Genomic DNA, 7,418 nt, shown 5'->3' with positions numbered 1-7,418 from the left:
TCAACAAACTGATTCTAAAGTGTATATGGAGAGTCAAAAGACACAGAATAACTGACATAATACTGAAAGAGAACAAAGTTAGAGGGCTCACGTTACCCAACTTCAAGACTTACTATAAAGCTACAGTAATTAAGACAGTGTGGTATTGGTGAAAGAATAGACAAATAGATCAATGGAAGAGAACAGAGATCACAGAAATAGATCCATATAATTATAATCAACTGACCTTTGACAAAGAAGCGAAGCCAATACAATGAAGCAAAGATTGTCTTTTAACAAATTGTGCTGGAACAATTGGACATCCAATGTAAAAAAATGAATCTAGAACAGACCTTCTACCCTTCTCAGACTTAACTCAAAGTGAGTCATAGACCTAAATGTAAAGTGCAAAAAAAAATCCTATAAAATTCCTAGAAGATAACATAGGAAAATACCTAGATGACCTTGGGTATGGCAATGACTTTTTAAGTACAACACCAAAGACATAGTGCATGAAAAAAAAATTGATAAGATGGACTTCATTAAAATTAAAAACTTTTTGCTCCACAAAAGACAATGTTAACAGAATGAGAAAAGAAGCCATAAAAAGAATAAAATATTCCAAAGGACACATCTAATAAAGAACTGCTATCCAAAAATATACAAAGAACACTTACAATTCAACAATGAGAAAACAAACAGCCAGATTTTACAATGGGCTAGTGACCTTAATAAACAGCTTGCCAAAGAAGATATATAGATGGTAAACAGCATATGAAAAGATGCTCCACATCATACATTGTTTAAGGAAATGCAAATTAAAACAATGAGCTACAATTACATATCTGTTAGAATGGCTAATGTTGGGAAAACACCAAGTGTGGTGAAGATGTGTAGCAACAGGAGCTCTCATTCATTGCTGCTGGGAATGCAAAATAGTATAGCCATTTGGGAAGACAGTTTGGTGATTTCTTACAAAACTCAACATACTCTTACTGTATGATGCAATAATCATACTCTTTGGTATTCACCCAAAAGAGTTGAAAACTTATCTCCACAAAAAAAACCTGCACACGGATGTTTATAGCAGATTTATTCATAATTACCAAAATTTGGAAGCAACAAAGGTGTCCTTCAGTAGGTAAATGGATAAATAAACTGTGGTACATCCAGACAATGGAATATGATTCAGTGATAGAAGGAAATAACAAGGAGGAGCCGTAAATGCATATTATTGCATGAAAGAAGCCAATCTGAAAAGGCTACATACCTCATGATTCCAAGTATATGATATTCTAGAAAAGGCAAATCTGTGAAGACAGTAAGAGATCACCACTTTCCAGGGATTGGAGGGAGGGAGGTAATTTTGTTGAGTTTTTTTTAAGGCACTGCCATAAGCCATATCTTTTAGTTATCCAAAGCCAACTAGCAAATTAGCAGGTGAAAAGAATGTTCTGAATCTAATGATCTCTATGATCCCTCCTTAGATGAACTATTTAATTCTAGATATGAAAAGATATGAAATCAGCTCTTATAAAACATCGTCCCCTCTTTCACTCTTCTAGATTCTTAATCAATTTGATTTAGGAAATGAGTTAGGAAATTTTTCTTTAAGTGACTGAGATATGTTTAATGGGTTATGAGACTCTGAACAACAGATTTGATTCTAGGGCAGAAAAAAAAAAATCCTAAAACTCAGGCCTTTTTGTCTATGATTCCAAGTTCTTTGAATATCGTGAGGGACTGATACATAGTATTTATTGTTCAGAGTTAAGTACTATATATGGTTGTGTCATACAAATATGGAACACAGCATGGCTGTGTTATTCAGTATTCTCTATGAATTCCTCTTGTGATCATGCAGCTGTATCTGTATACCTAGGTTAGAATGGCCTATACCAAGGAGAAAAAACTCCAGGGAAGGGCAGTGAGAAGAGAGAAATTTGAAGCTGCATCTTCTTGTTTAAGCTTAGACTGAAATTTTGTATCCGTGCACTGGGTGATTGACTTATTTTCCACTGTTATAAAGTCAAACTTTAACCACTTCTACTCCAGCGTAAAAATCCCAATTCTGTTCATTCAGATTATATTTTAACCCTTCAATCATCTATGATTTTCTTTAAATTGGAGGGTATCTAAGCTCTAAAATGAATATTCTTTAATTATCATTACTCAATATGTCTTCTGTATTCTGTTATGAAACTAAATAATAAAAGCTATTTTAAATTGTGATTATGCATCACAAAGTTTAATGTGTTTATAATGATAAACCCTTTGTTAAATATCATATTATATAAAATATTTAACGATTATTTTAAATATATTTGAGTTTATATTCGAATAATGGTAAGAATAAAGGGCTTTTGCAAGAAGAGTTTGATCCAAAAAATTTTTAGTAATGATTAAAATAAGTAAAATGTGAGTTTATAAAGCAGGTTGTTTAACAAAACAATAGACACAGTACTGACTGCAAAGGAAATCTCATTCTAAACAATGCAGCTAACCTAGAGAAAAGACACATGAAAAGAAAGGAAATTACTGAAGCTGTTACACATACAACATGCCCAGCTGGGAGTCCAGCTGCTCAAGGAAGCTGGGGATTCTTGATCTTTGGGAGTTCCTAATTAGAATACAAGTTAGAAATATAATAGAAAACATAAATGAAATTTAAAATTAGTCTTAGCTCTTATTTTGTTCTCTTTAAATGTTAGCAAAAACAGAGTTATAGAAGCTTGGCTAAGTAAGCAATAAATAATTTTTATAACTTTTGATACCGATCATACTTTATCAAATGTTTGCATATTCCACCACATATTTATCCCTACTTTCCAAATAGCCACGCTTACCAATAGCTTGTGAACTGCATGCAACGTTTGAAAGCTGCTGTATATGAATCAAATGGCATGCACTTAGGATGCATTTATATATTCCTTAAAAAAGCAGATTTTTCTTCCATTTGGTGCACATTACATACTTCTCTAAATGTTTTTGCAATACATGAGCCTTCACAGGATTATAAATCATAGTGTGCTAGTATAAATGTAATAGAAATTGAATCCATGGTACAATATTTTGCACAGTGATAATCACCTATAACCTGAGAGCATATAAAAATGTGAATAATTTATATTTTTATTTTAAAGAACCCAAATAAATATGTGCCCATATATTCTGTTATTTATGGTATTTCAAATTACTCCTTTACAGGTTTATAGGACTAATATGACCTTCCCAAGGTCTACGCGAGCAAAAGGAAAAGATCCAAAGCAATTACCCAGAAAATTAAAATTAAAACAAAACCAAAAATGTAACAACTCTTACTTTTATGCAGTTGTCTGGATATTTGAGGTAAATCATGTTTACATCCAAATTTAAGTGGATGATTACTTTCATTCTCCATTTTACTGCTAGTGAACCTTATTTTTCAAGTCTGATCAGTATGCAAGACAATGTATTCTCTGATTGATCAGTATGCAGGGTTGGATTACTCCAGAGAACATCTGGGCATTTTCACTATGTCCTGTGGATTAACCTGCAGAGTATGCACTTTGGAGGGCAGGTACTGAGGGAGGAAACAAAAATGACTTAATGGTCTGGCACTGTGGAAGTTTGATCAACTCTCTGAGTGGAGGTCGAACCTTCTCATGAAATTACTTGCTACATAACAATGATCCTAAATTATTTTGGAAAATAAGTGTTCTACATCATTAGGTCGTAGAGCAATAAAACTGGTTAAACAAAAAATAGTGGCACTTATTTTTAGTTTTTGAATTATAAGATCATACTACTATTTATTCAGCTCTATTGATTTTCTAATAGTAGTAGTAGTTCACTGATTGTGTGATGTACTCAGGACTGGAAGTATATGGGTATCTACTGTATTAAATTCTATTTTAGACTTTTTGTTTTTAGTAGTAAGATTCTTTCTTCAAGAGATTTCTGTCTTGGCACTGTCTACTGGTCTTCACCCTATTACATAAGAAGGCACTTGAGGTTTTCTGTAGAATATCTAGTGTTTTTCCAAGCATAGTTTTAAAAAAAGAAATCCACTGCTGCAAAAGGAAGGAAATCCTTTTTTAAAAATTTAGTGTAGCTTCCAAAAGTTAAGTGAAAGTTGAGTGTTCTAAATTCTAAGTTGAATCTTATTTATGAATCTTGAAAAAATTCTTGAATTTTCTCTTATTCTTTGGATTAGCTTAAATCTTTGAAATTGGATAATATCAAGGGAATAGAAAAAGGGAGGGGAAGAATAGGGAGGAGAAATTTTGAAGTGTTTTATTATGTTGTGTAAGAATGAATTGTGATATGTGGATATGTGGAAAGTGCAACGGTAGAATCTTACAAAAAGTAAATGGGTTTAAGGTGCCCTGTACAAGAAATCTAGAGAGTCATGTGAAAGAGAATATTAAAGGGCTCATAAATTTACATTGTGGGAGTTTGGGATTGACATGTACACACTGCTATATTTAAAACAGGTAACCAACAAGGACCTATTGTATAGCCAAAAAAAAAAAAAAAAACATTGTGAAACAAATGCACAAAATAGAGGGACTCATCAAAATATTGATTTGATTGAAATGTATTCAATCAACAATTACTTAATTCTGACAGCTGGAGCATCCAGTTGTATAACAATGTGGGACAAATATAATTTCTTTTCCAAGGCTACCAGCATGAGTTCCAAAGCAGCACCTGGGTAAAAACGGAATGACATTAATCATAACCATAATAAATTTTTTTATCTGATTCCAGCCTCCATCTGTACTGTGGAAAAACTTTCAAAAGCAAATATGTTACCTAGGAAAAACTGACACATTAACCCACCATTAGCATCCATGTATGCATTAACATTTTGTTCTTATTAATTAACATCATGGAAGCTGGAGGATGGTAAAGTGTCTATGAAGAAGCACATGAATAGAAAAGATGTTGAAAAGGTTTCAGGATAAACACTATGGAATTTTTTTTTATGTGATTATTTTTATTTTATTTTTTAACATCTTTATTGGAGTATACTTGCTTTACAATGGTGTGTTAGTTTCTGCTTTATAACAAAGTGAAGCAGTTATACATATACATATGTTCCCATATCTCTTCCCTCTTGCGTCTCCCTCCCTCCCACCCTCCCTATCCCACCCCTCTAGGTGATCACAAAGCACCGAGCTGATCTCCCTGTGCTATGCGGCTGCTTCCCACTAGCTATCTATTTTATGTTTGGTATGGAAATTTTTTCTTTTACTTAAAATTTGACATTTGGTCTGACTTTTCCTCCCCTGGATAAACTCTAAGGTTATGGAACAGAGTTGATCAAGTTGTTTTTATTTTTTATTTTTATTTATTTATTTTTTTGCTGTACGCGGGCCTCTCACTGTTGTGGCCTCTCCCGTTGCGGAGCGCAGGCTCCGGACGCGCAGGCTCAGCGGCCATGGCTCAAGGGCCCAGCCGCTCCACGGCATGTGGGATCTTCGCGGACCGGGGCATGAACCCGTGTCCCCTGCATCGGCAGGCAGACTCTCAACCACTGCTCCACCAGGGAAGCCCGATCAAGTTATTTTAAGTGATAAAAATGTTTATTATCTGGAGACATTTCGGAATAAAGAATTAAGACCTTTAGCTAAGGTAGATTTTACCAAAAACAAACAAACAAAAACACACACACCCCCAAAACGAAAAACAAACCAAAAAAAAACCCAGGAAAAGTAACCAACCAGAACTCAATGGCAGCTGGAACCGCAATAGGGTTGATCTTCACTGCTGTAAGAATTGGTGCTGCTTGTGGTGTAGGGTAGCTTTCAAAACCCCACAGGCTTCTCTGGAATTCTAACAGTAGGAGCATGACCACACCTTGCCCCCCCCTACCCCCACTTCCCCTTCCCCTCAAGTACCTACTGCTGGTGGGATTCGGTACTCCCTTCAGTCTGCTCTCTTCCAGGTTTGTGCTGCTTTTTCTCACCACCACACCTTCTGCTCTTCCCTCAAAGCATCTGCTTACTTGTATCCTGCTTCCTTATATATTTGACTCACTTGTGACCTTCACCCCTCTTTGTTTCTTCTCTGCATAATGGTTTCTGGTGGTATATTCTTTTAGCTACTTCTCCCACCACTAGTGATTAATTCCCTCTGCCTTTCCAAATTCCTATCTTTTAAGTCAGAATCTCCATTTCTTTCTGGGTAGTGTCATCCATAATAGGCGACCATACGGTCAGAGCAATTTCCCTTAGATCAAGTTTTGATCAGGCAGATATCATGACTAGCACATGAGTGGTAAAACTATTGGAAGACCAGTTATTTATTTTTTTCGAATACTATTCTGATTTAGATCTCTTAAAGCAGGCATGAAACTTAAATGTTAAAATCACTATTTCTGAAAGCTGACATATATGTTTAGTGACATCTAAAATATAATTGGATTATCAGTTTACATGAATTGGGAAAGTTTATATTCAATCCCAGATACAATTCTCTTACTCTTTAAAAAAGCATGGGCTGACTTGTGACTCAACATGTAAAGAGCTTGGAAGTCATCACTTCTATCCTTGCAAGAAGAAACTGGACAAACAGAAAATCAAGGACTGTTCACTGACTCTTCAGGGAGCTGAGGTTTCAGAGCAAACAGAGAGACAGGTGTGTCCAGAAAGATACAGCAACTAAGATCTGCTGATCTGGAGCAGAAGCTGCCAGAGCCATAAACTGGTAGAAATGCATATGGTGACTTTGATGGAGAAAAAAAAAAGAAAATTGGAAGAGACTGTAAAATTTTTCTCATTTCCATGAGAAAAAGAAAGAAAGCTGCAGTGCAATAGAATGAAGTTCTTCCAGTACAGGTTTACCAAAAGAGAATTTCTTCTTGGGCTAACAGGCAGGAGACATTGTTCAAAGTAAGCATTGGAAGTAATAGGGTTACCCAGACTTGTGAAGTATTGCATTAGTAATTCAGTAAATACACTGAATGAATAGTCTGACTTAAAATGGAATTTTGGGGAGAATAAAAATATTTCAAATGTTTTAAGCTAAACATGTTGAAAACCAGTATTGTCTAGAAATCTCAATAAAACCTAGAACAACGTAAGATGCAGGAGATGAGGAGATGGCACAGACCCAGTGAAAACAAATTAAACAACTGGATAAAAACAGGGAGGGACATTTTCCATAGGTACAAGATTATGATAGTTTCCTAGTGAGAGTAGATTAGAAGTGGCTGTCAAAATCCTACTGAAGGGCTTTCCTGGTGGTGCAGTGGTTGAGAGTCCGCCTGCCGATGCAGGGTACACGGGTTCGTGCCCCGGTCTGGGAGGATCCCACATGCCGTGGAGTGGCTGGGCCCGTGAGCCATGGCCGCTGAGCCTGCGCGTCCGGAGCCTGTGCTCCGCAACGGGAGAGGCCACAACAGTGAGAGGCCCGTGTACCGCAAAAAAAAAAAAAAAAAAAAAAAAAAAAAT

This window comes from Monodon monoceros, unplaced genomic scaffold (genome assembly GCF_005190385.1).
Source record: "Monodon monoceros isolate NGI ecotype Baffin Bay Population unplaced genomic scaffold, NGI_Narwhal_1 Super_Scaffold_8, whole genome shotgun sequence".
Lineage (NCBI taxonomy): Eukaryota > Metazoa > Chordata > Mammalia > Artiodactyla > Monodontidae > Monodon > Monodon monoceros.
Note: the sequence above shows the minus strand (reverse complement) of the source record.